Genomic DNA, 12,728 nt, shown 5'->3' with positions numbered 1-12,728 from the left:
GCGTAGGTATTCACGACGAGGTTTATAGCAATAGGTTAGTACAAAAAGAAAACAGTACCACTACACCAACTGAGATTCCCCCATATTTTAGAAATTCGATTGAAATTTATTCAAGACCACGTCAATCAAATATGGTAAGTGCAAACAGTTTTTATTCAAATGTCTGTAAGTATTTGCATTATTTTCGTGTTCCGTTGATATGTCAGATGTGATACGCGTTAGATATTTCATTTGCCACCTGTACAAATAATACATTATTTAAATATTTTAACAGGTCTTGCTACTAGAAAATTTTTTTGTTGAATTTAAATGTTAATTTTTTTGTTTGGACCACTTATACGGACTACAAATTAAAATGTTAGCCCTTTTAGAATTTGAACGGATTTCCGTCTACATATGCAGAGAATGTTATACGTATGTTGCATATTTGATGGTCCGTGAGTAAAGCTAGCACTAATCCTAAGAACTCGATTTGAGGGACTAATAATACCCGAAAAGCAGCCTTTGGGGAGGCCTGGTTTCGTGGCTCTTATCATCGCTTCATAATTAATTCTGGCATTAGGGAGGGGACTTGAGCTTTCGTCTGCCCGCGGGTGTAATAGTTTTATTTCAATTCATCCAAAAATACAAAAATCGTATATGCGCTATTGCTTATTCTTTTTACTCAACGGCGATTAAAATTCAATTTAATATAATATACAAATAGACATTACAAAATACAAAAGAAAACACTCGAAGAACGGTCTAAATAACTCGATCCGACGTGTAGATCGGGCTGGGGTGAGAAAGATGTTATGTATATTATATACACGTGGTATGATTTGCGGAAATCGAAGCGCCATTACGTGTGCCCGTCATCGACGCTCCGGCGAACCGGTCGACGATAAAACGCCGAACGATATATTATAATTACGCGATGATTCGGCGATTTTCCTTCGCGATACTATTCGTCCCGCCCGGCAGTTCCATATCCTACGCCGGTTTTAATTGAATCCGACTACGTGTCGGCTACGATTTATTCCACCAGAAAACCTAACGCAGAATCGACTATACATATTATATACATTACTCATATAAGTCATAATTGATTATACCGATATGTGTCGATATGCGCATAGTGTGTCTATTCAACGGTGTGAGAAAAAAAATATTGGTTCTTTATTTTTCATTTTCGTAAAACTACTTCCTATTATATTATATATTGTAATATATATAAATTATGCCTAAAATATGTGTGTTTGTGTGTATGTGTATGTGTACGTGTGTACGATGGTGTATGAAACATAAATTTCTAAACCGCGAGACACATCGTAATTCGATAATCTAGCGGCAAGGCGCGACAATAAAATGTACAATAAACCATATTATTATTATGTTATACACGAACGATATATTACACACGTATAATATTATACTATACAATATAATATTATTTTTATTGCATATATCATATTAGAAAAGGGCTGGAGAATGTTGTGGCAGTTTTTGGCTTACAAGAACGTACAGCGCTATATACGTTATACGTTGACATAGTATTACTATATAAATAAATCTAACCTAATTTATTCAAACGCTATATTTTTTAGATGTACATTTTGTATAAAATATTATAAGGGTATAAAATTGAATTAAAATTTTTTATTATATAATAAGCATTAATATTGTTAGGGTAATGGATGAATTATTAAAATTGTATCTGCAACGATGTGATGAACCATTTAAAAAATAATTTAGATATCATTTTTTTAAATATTAATCAAATTTAAATTTGAATGTATCTATGTATAGGGTAATACATTTGTTTACAGGGCATGTCAACATTCAACACAGGGAACAACTGTCTGTTTCAAAGATTATTAATAAACGGTTATGGTGAGATATTATTGTATACTGAGTATACCATTGTCGAAATGTATTAAAAATTATAAAATAATATATTATCTATTAGAATTGGATTAGATGAAATATCCGAAAGCATCACTGAAACGCTCAGAAATGCGTTTTAAGTACGTCGTCAGAGGTGCGTCGATAGAAAAAACTTTTTTCGGGGTCGTTTTTGTGGGTTATATGGCAATTGAAGGACTGATCGCGCATTTGTCACGCGGTTATACACCACCATGCGACAGATAGGACCTATGTGTATTTACTACAACCCCTTGGAACAGGTCAACAAATCTCTGTCGCCCCACTTGTTCTAGTGATTTTATGTTTTTTTTTTTTTTTTTGTCGCTTTCTATGCATATTATACTATTTATACTATAATACAATGTGATAATATTAATAAAAAAACTTAATAAACTTAATAAAAAAAAAAAAAACTCGCAGTATTAAAAAGAAACGTTTTCTTCATTGGATTATCATTTAAAACAACTTTTTACATAATATGTAATATTATTATTTATTAAAATATAACTTATGTACTCGTATAAAAAAAAAGGTTAAAGTAAGCATATCAAATTATTTAGCACACTGACATGCACAGTGATCTAAAGTTAGACTCTAATTAATTCACACCAAGCATAATATTATATACTCTGCGATGAGTTTGACAATATTTTAAAATACCTAACTTAATAGAACATTGATAAACTCGTCGTTATTCAATTTATTTATATTGGATTAAATTTAAACTGTTGAGTAGATTTATAATTTCAAATCAGGATTTCGTAAAGTTTACCATATACAATCTTTATTTAATATTTAAGTAAGGCTGCCAACCAAAAATCACCAGACCATATTAAACCATAATTGTTTACTAGTAACATAATATTGTCAGTAATATTGATTCTCGAAAAAAGAAAAAAACTGTATTAAATCGAGGAAAAAAATATTGATATTATTATTTAAATAACTTAAGCTACGAGTACTTAAATATCATAGTATTATAGATTAATATAGAAGTCTGACAATTTAGCGTTAAACATTATAACTTACCCATTAAAATGATTATGTTTAATATTTTATATACTATATAATAATATAAGGTTGGTGTGCAATGACGAAATTCCGAGTGTCAAATACTATATATTATTATAATTTGAGACAAAAGCTGTACAAGTCATAATATAAACCACAGTTTCATTTCGCGTTATAAATTTTCACTTTATACACACATACACACACACACATATATATATATACACTATATAATTGTATAATATAAATAAGCCGTAGAGGTAACATATGGGACACTCGGCCACCCTTGCAATTACGGGCTCGCTGATGGGGCGTTGTGGATTTTAGCGTGTATATATAATATTGCTTTGTGGTTTGTGTATCGTATAATATGTCGAGCAAAATATATTATATGGAGATGACGACAGTGAATATAATATATGGTAGGTATACACATGATAATGTATATATTATATAATATTTAATACTTGCAATAATAATATGTCGCACGTTGTATCATTCTGCGGCCACATATATATATATGTATATTACTGCATACTCAGTGTACGAGACACACACACACACCGAGAGTGGAGATTAGCATCGATATGATATTGGCAATAGCCTTATACTCATAGACCGATCCCGTGAAATCAAACCGGATAGGTTGTGAACTGGTGGTAGCATCATAAGCTGTATAACAGTATAACTATAATATATATTAGTATTATTTTACATAATTGCGTGCGTGTATCGGTTAAACCGTGTTAGGTATACTCATTCGGTATACGTAATCGGTCACACAATCTTGATTCTTGGCCCACGACACATATCGTTAGTAATGCGGACAGGGCCGGTGTCGGGTACAATATTATAAGGTCTGCGGGAACGACGCGAAATGCACATGCACGGCGGCTACGACTCGCGTATATCAATCGGTGGCGGAGGAAAAAAAAGGAATCGTCTCCCCATCGTCATTCCGTCTCTCCTCGCCGCGGGTGACGCGCCAAATCCGACTGCTAATAGAATCGTAATCAACGCCGCGGCAGTGCCCTCGAAGTTTCCGACAGTAAACCAAATGCGTTTATTACCGTTCGTTCGAATATTATTATTTTTCATTCCGCCGGGTTATTACTGCCGCGACCGGAGACCATTGTTATCGTCAAACAGAAGGGTTTGTGCGCGTGTGTGCGCGCTCGTTTATATGAATAAATATAATGTATAAGAGAGTTCATTGGTTTTTTATTTTTTTTTTTTTTAAACACCCGAACAAATAACAATAAGCACCGGAGCAGTTGTGTTCGCGGCGAATGAATACATTATAAACGTTGTTATTATATTTTATCGTCCGTGACGTCACGTTCTGAGACTCGCCGCAGTACGACTATAAAACGTTACACTACAATAATATTATAACATCGCGTACACAAATCGGAATCGTCACGACGATTAGTACGTCGTGCTATTTATGATGTGTGCAGGGTCCGATTGCAACACAGTGACAAGGGTCGATTCCCCTTATTAGTTCTTATACCTATTAATACACACACGCGTGTTATATATAAATATATATACAAAATGGTATGCGAATACCAAATCGCCGCGTCCCACCACAGAATACGTTTCATGTAAGACTTGATAGGCATAATAGGTATACAATATTTGCGCCGTGGAAGTATTGAGAAAGCAGTTCCCGCGGCGTCGTCGGTTATAAACCTGGAAAAAAAAGTTATACAATATTTACATTTTATTTGAAAAAGATCTTTGGAATAACGTGGTCTAGAAAAACGATTTTAAATTCAATGGTGATAAATGTTAAAATAGAATATTATAATTTTCTTATAGTTTCAAGAAATTATTTTTTTTTAAATTCTAATAATCTGATTTGTTCAATTTTACTCATGGTTGTAAAACATTTTGTGGCATTAACAACGATCATGAGTATTTTGTAAGAAACAAAATATCGTTTGGTTTTGAAGTACCTAGAAATATGATAAGAATTGTATAAAATGTTGGATAAGTATAGAAAAGGTTCTGAAGTAATAAGCCGGTGATATTATTAACTTTTTTCATTTTAAACTTAAACCTCGTATAATTTACAGTAAGTTGTTATATTGATAAATAAAGTGTATAGATAAATATACTACCTATAACCTATATTATATAAAGGCGCTACAAGTAAAATTTTTAATTCAAAAAACAAAATTGTATTTGAAAACGTCCGATTTGCAGATTTAAAATTTTTTTTTATTATTATTTATTAGAGCCTTTACTACTATTCGGGTTATTGGCTTATTTTAAAATTGTGTATTATAAATATTATAAATCCATCACACTGAACCATATATATTATTCGCAATCGGAAAAAAAAAATCCCTCAGAAATTATAATAATATAATAGAAGTACGTACAAAATGATTATTTATGGTGCACGCACCGCAGAGGGACTGTCCATTTCTAAATCGGTTTACAGTTTTATTTTATTTTTTTGTTTGTGGTTATCAGTTTCTACCCCGGAATAAAAAAAAACTAATCTTCAATAATTGCTCAAAGCTGGACACCCTCTATCACACCCTTGTTGTAAAAAAATAAAAAATGCGCATAAATCGTGGGTGACGTATGAAAGCCACAGCGCAATTTTTGAATTTAAATGTGATCTTCTATCTGCCACATCTAAATCTGAAAAAGTAATTTCGATTTGAAAAAAATAACACGTAGATAAGCTTAAATGATTTTAATCGGATGCATCATTTATGGTTATTGCGTGATGCATATACATATTACATATATCAAGAGTAAACGTACACAATGGAGAGTGCATAGTATGGTTCATATTGTAATATAAAATATTTACTAAAAAATTCACGTAGCACGCGTGAACCTAGAAGTTAATTATGATATACTATATAATATAAGGTATACTTATAACACATAAAAGCTAGTATCGAGGGTAGGTAATGTAAAACTTACCTACGGCGTTCGTGTGACGTATATTTAAATCCGCAATAAGAATTGAAATACATATTACAGTATATAATATCGTTTATACATTAGTCATTAATCCTTCATCTAAGTACTTAAAAATATAGTTAAATTGGTAGCTATAAGATTTTACATTTACAGTAGTTGTATTTTATAGTAATATAGATATAAAGAAAGATCGAGAGACGAGAATGATATTATATAATGCAAGATACAAAAAAATGACAAATAATAATTATCGGAAGTAATTAAACTTGTGAAAATGTTAAATAAAATATGAAAATGCATTATATTTTATGCATAAATGTTTATAATATTTTTAAATGTCTACAATTCATAAATGAGGACTGAAAGTTTCTCATAAATAGTTTTTTCGGTACATACCTATTAAAAATAATTTTAAAAGAATTCAGAATACTTTTTTTCAAAAGTATATGCATATTATGCGAGTATAAACACCAATGGGTACTTTAAAAATTATTTTTTGTCTAATTAAATACATTTTTATTTTAACCATTTATAGATATAGGTACTTTAACTTATTTATATTACTATATTTACTTATTCGAATACTTGACAAGATTAGGTAGGTACTATACATATAACTATGATTTATGATAGCTTATGACTTATGTCATTAAGTACATAAGCTACCTACTTATTATTATTAAAGGATTGGATATTATGGACTCACTAAAATATTTTTTTCGACATTTATACGTTTTGAATTGATCACTCATTTTTAAATACTTGCAGCATAACCTAACCTAACTTTCAGCATTTATAGACTTTTTAACTATATATATATATAACATAATAATATTAAATAAATTAGATGTAATTTATTTTATAGAGAAAGAACTTGATTAACGTCAGAGAAGTAAATCCTAAGAACGACCTGTCCAATTGTATTGAGCCGTTGTGAACTTATTCGACAGGATTTCCCAGCACACGGATTCGTCTGGAATACGAAAACAATCAGGGGGACGGCAAGCGGCTATGAAAATGTGTAATTGATGCTGTATTCGTTGCACGTACACAAAACCACACTAACAAACTTCTACTAAACACTTTCCCGGATACTTAATTCCTCTTTTGTCACGCCTAAGGGACGAGACCGAGGAAAGGGGCACGGACCCGGGATTACGTCGCACAGACTTAAACAGGAGTTGACTAGGCCTACGGCATTTCCCTAAAATAAGATAAAAATAAAAATAACGATAAAACGAAAAACGTATTTATCTTCAAAATTGTTTTGACGTATTCTTTATCAGTTGATTGATAATTTTATCATAAGGTATTCACTATAAGACATTTAAATAATTATTTATATTTACCTAAAAATGACAATTATTAATAAGCTATTATTGTATAATTACAATTAACTGTTCGAATTTTTATTGATTGAATTCGAATATTATTTAAAGTTATTGAAGAAAAATTAACGACAACAATAAATTATATTACACATGTGTGAATAACCATACGAAATAATAATAATAAAATCTATATAAATCTTGTAAATAGTAATGACTTAGATTGTGATACAAATATTAATCAGTAATACGTAATATTAGTAAATTGTAATTACAGTAAATGATAGGATAAGTACTTGTAGTAATTAATAGGTACAGTGTGCAGAAATAATACACTTTTAACTAGCGACTAGATTATAAGATAGTTTTTTTTTTAATTTTTTTATTGTTGTATTTTTGTCTAAGGACGAAGTTTGACAAAGTCATTAAAAATTTGTTTTTGCATAAATAATATTATTAGTTGTTTGTGTTATTACCTTACTATTTATAACTTATTCATACTCAATTATAATGTATATTATGGTTAAAAGTGCACATTCCAAGATTGAGAGTTTGTTTCAACTATAATAACCATGATAAATTTATATAGCTTAAAAGTTCGACTAAACTATAGTAATATGGCATTACATGTATTCTCATTTCTTATACATCATTAATTATTTACACGGTCCCGCGATGTACATACAATTCAATTTTTTTCGGATTGGGGTGGGGGGAGGCTACTGAGATGCTATGATATTGAACCTCCACTTTACTATATGACTGCTTATGTATTACATATTTGTATAAAAATGTATTATAAATTATACAACAGAAATATAATAATCATATACAGAATTATTATAACTATAAGAAGTAAGTACTATACCTAGCTATTTGTTTATTGTTGTCAGGTTTTGATTTTTCCATAGTAATATGTTATTGATAGAAGATTACCCAATTATAGGGGGGTTACAAATAACACTAATTCGTCGTTAATTCTGCATATATAACAACCACACATAAGTTGGGCTATTGGAAATGCAATTATTAAGTATAAAAAAGACCATGATATAGAATAAATTAAAGATCTAAAACCTCGTGTACGATGCGAAGACATTTTCGTGTAGATAATAGATACTATATTATATTATGTTATAATGTTGAAATCGAACGCAGCTTTTGAGTAGACATTTTACGTACGTTCGCTACAAGCTAGAATAGAGGTTTATATATACATATACAAATATATTTATAAATATATTCATATTTTTGTAATGTATCCAAGAAAAAAGTATAAAATACAAGTAAAATAAAAAAAATAATAATAAGAAATTGTGTGTTTAAAAAAAGCTATTGCGGAGACGTCGGAACAATAAAAATCAGAATTTCGAGACGACAAAACCTTGCGGTTCGGTATACGGCGGTGGTGGGTTGAGGATGGAAAATTATCATTTTTTACTGTTAAACAGCCATATTTATGGCCGAATATATATTATTTGAATATAAAAGGCGAAGGATATGAAAAATCGTCGAGGGGTCATATTGCTGCGATGGCTTTCCGTCTATCCCAGTGTACCGCAGCATGGCAACACTGAACCGGAGAACATTATTCTTTAACGACTTCCACAAGGCATTTATCTTTTCGCAGGTCCTGAAATATATTTTTTTTTATCCCTCTCTGAATATTCTCTTTTATATTAGAAAAAGAAACATCATAATATTATTTATATATATATATATATATATTATATACATATTTATTTATTTATTCTGCTGCCTCTTCTTGAATATTTTATACATACACTTTCTGAGATGACGGAAACTCGGCATGACATTAACCCGAATAATAATGACATTAAAAAATTGTGTTAGCTAAAAGTGTGTTTTTTCTTTCAGTTATTATATTTTTTTATTCGGGCTCGCTTTTTCTATACAAAACAAAAGTCGTTTCATACTTTATCCGGTTCGAGTTTCCGTCAGATATAGTTTCATCAGCCCCGGGTAAATTGATGTAAAAAATACGATAGTTAGGTCTTATATAGTATACACTATATACATTATATTATATTATACAATTATTATACTATTTATAGTCGATAATGTATATTTTCGTTCGAATATACAATTGTTATAATGTCCTTTGTTTTATTTTAAGCTTCTACTTTTTTTCTTCGTGAAATTGTTATTATACATATTACTATAAAATATTATTTACAGTGATGATTAATAACCAATATTATTTTGTTGAAATATATATAATGCAATTATTTCCGTGTAATCCTAAAATTAATTCAACCCATGTGGTTTATATTCTGAATAAATGTTAGTCATTATTCGTTTTTCATATTTAATTACTATATTCATAGTTTAAATATAATAACGCATTTGTACCTACTTCAAATAATGGACGTTATGCATTAAAAATTGTCATAATATACACAGCTAATTAATCATACACAATAAATGAGTATGTATGGAATCTATGTGGAATAATATATTAATATTATTGCTATAGGACCGAAATTAAAATTATTAAAAAAAAAAAAATGATTTTTTTCTTATAGTGTAGATGATTTGCTTATATGAGTTTTTTCTGTGTAATTCTCTGTCAGCTCGGCGAACATCGGATCATAATATACAAAATATTTTTGGATGACTTATTCAGCAGCCGTGCGTGTTACTTGGGGACCTTTTTATGCACACCAATGAATTTGGATGACTGGACGATTAGGTATATGAAATTATGAAAACAATCAGTTCTAGATAATTATTAACTAATAATAAAATTGACATCGTATAATATTTTGAATAATAACTTACTATAATAATAGTATACGTTCATCGCATTTGGGAGAAAAATATAGTAATACATTTAATACATACGAATGTGATATATAATATACAATTAAAACAATTTTGTAAAACGTTACTATCATTTTTTTTTATTATTTATTTATTTCAAGACATAATATAATGTATTAGGATCTTCACAATTTATTTATATTATATCAAAAATGTTTAAATAATTAGAAGTTAGAAGTTATAACTAATTAATTTATTGTTTATTTAAAATTCAATTTTTATGACGGTATCAACGTATTCTAATAATACATTGTTCTGATATATGAAATTAAAAATTATTGTTGTCTTTTAAAAAGTAAAAAAATTATGAAATTATGAAAGACTTTATATTTTTTATTATAAATGTTGTTTGCAATAATCTATAATTATAAAAAAATGTTAAAACTTTTCGAAATAATAAGTGAAGACATTTAAATGGATCACCATCACCTTGTGCATATTGTACGTAGTATATTTAACAAGACATTTTTTAGCTATTCTCCACTTATTTTGAGCCATATTCACCACTGGTTACACATGTAAGCTAATTTAGCTGTTTATTTTACTTATTGGTATTTTCAAAAATAATTTTCTGGTCAGATTTACATATGTACTCAGCGCATTCTAAGCTAATAAATAACAAACGTTTTAGAGCATAACTATAGGAAATTTCTAGAAGAGCTAGTGCTATCCACTTTTTACGGAAAGGCGAATCTTTTGAAAAGTGAGATACTTTTTACACTAAAATAAAGAAACGTAATGCTTCAGTCTACCTATTTTATTTTTTTAACATTATCTGGCATAAGAGAGGCAAAAAGGAAACATTTAAAATTTAAATAATACTGATATAAAATTCAAGTACCTTAAATTATTTATACATAATACATACATTTATACTATGTACATAATTTATAAATTTTTTTAAAATCTGTTTTCATTATAAATAATATTGTATAGAATTATATAATAATAACGAATACCTAACATAATGTTTATATTTGAGGTTCTTTGCTTTATCTAGTTATCAGTAAACGCATCTATATTAAATCTTAAAAACCTATCAATTTGAGTATTTTTATCATTACTTTAATATGTTTATTGTAATTTGTAATTTTCTCTTATGTATATCACTTAATTAATTATTAGCTAGGATTTGTAAATTTTAAAATTTATAAAATATTTGTATGTAGACTAAATTTAATTCAAATTTTAATATACCTATAGGACTATAGTAAATTGTATAAAATAAAAATCACAACAGTCGACAGATCATGACTGCGTCTGAAAGTATTTTGAATAAATTAACTTTAAAGTTTAAATAGACAAAATTTGTCATATTTTCGTATATTGTAAAGTTTTGTCTCATAAAACATGGTACAAGTAGGTAATAAATAATATCTATAGTAGTATTATAATGGTATTTGTAGGTACTCAAAAGGTATTTAAAATATTATTTTATCAGCAACGAATATTCAAATGGTTTCGGATAATTCATGGTAATTTTTATAATTTTATTATTACGTTAGCAGACAATCAATTTATGAAAAGAAACATAATTTAATATTTATTCAGCTATGCGATGAATATATTATTATATTAAACGAATGACTATAATTATAATTATTACTATTTAGTATTTTTATTTATGACTAAAAGGTATATAAATGTTAAAATAATATATTAAAAACGTAATTAGATAAATGTTATTATTTTAATTAAAAAAAATCCTTGAGTTCTGATGAGGCTAAGGTAGCCCAATTCAAAATCTAGCCCTGACTATTCTGTTATTAATAATCAGTGAGATCAATATTAAGCACTTAAAATTGTATGAAAAATAGTAAGTTATGATGTGATTAAACTAATGTACTATTTTCAATATTTTGCTTCTTTATTTATATATATATTACACGACGAAATAGATTTTCAAATCAATTAGCTATGTTATTTTATATTTGTTAGTGTCATTTAATAGTTTTTGAATTCTCAAATGTTCGTGTTTAAAATCAAATTCATAATTTTATGAATACTAGAAAATATATTATGTTTTGTCGGTCGGATCACACATAGACGACATTTGCGAATTACACTCGAGTCCTAGACACTTGTCGCGGTATAATGAAAATGCGCGCACGCACACTACACACAAACATATATAGATCGGTTAATGTATTCATCGGTCTAAGGACGGCTCTCCTACGTTTTCTGCTGCAGTACACCCCACGCGCATAGCATAAGGCCACTCGACTTTTAGACCACATGCGTATATTATGCGATATAATATACATATTATTACGTACGCTATATATACATAAGCCATACGCACGTCCGCGCTCCGGGTTTACATTTTATTGTTTTTTAATTTCTTTCTCTCGCACTACCCCAAATTTCGTCCACTTCCAACCCCCTCCCCCGCCACTACCGGATCACGCACCCCTCGGGAGCCGGACAACATCTCTCGCAGAGTAGTGCCCGTAATATACACATGGTCGCGGTCAGGCTATACGGCGGTTGTGGGTGGAAAGTGCGGGCGTGAAACACATACCAAAGCGCACTCACTCACTCACACGAAAATAATATAATATTTAAAACGATGCGAACCGTATAGTAACCGCGGTGAATTGCGTGGGGCGTCGGCGGCACAGGGCATATGCGCCGAGCCGCCCCCGGTGAGCCGGGATTGGTCTGTCCCGGTCCCGCCCCGAATACACGCCA

This window comes from Rhopalosiphum padi, chromosome 1 (assembly GCF_020882245.1).
Source record: "Rhopalosiphum padi isolate XX-2018 chromosome 1, ASM2088224v1, whole genome shotgun sequence".
NCBI lineage: Eukaryota > Metazoa > Arthropoda > Insecta > Hemiptera > Aphididae > Rhopalosiphum > Rhopalosiphum padi.
Note: the sequence above shows the minus strand (reverse complement) of the source record.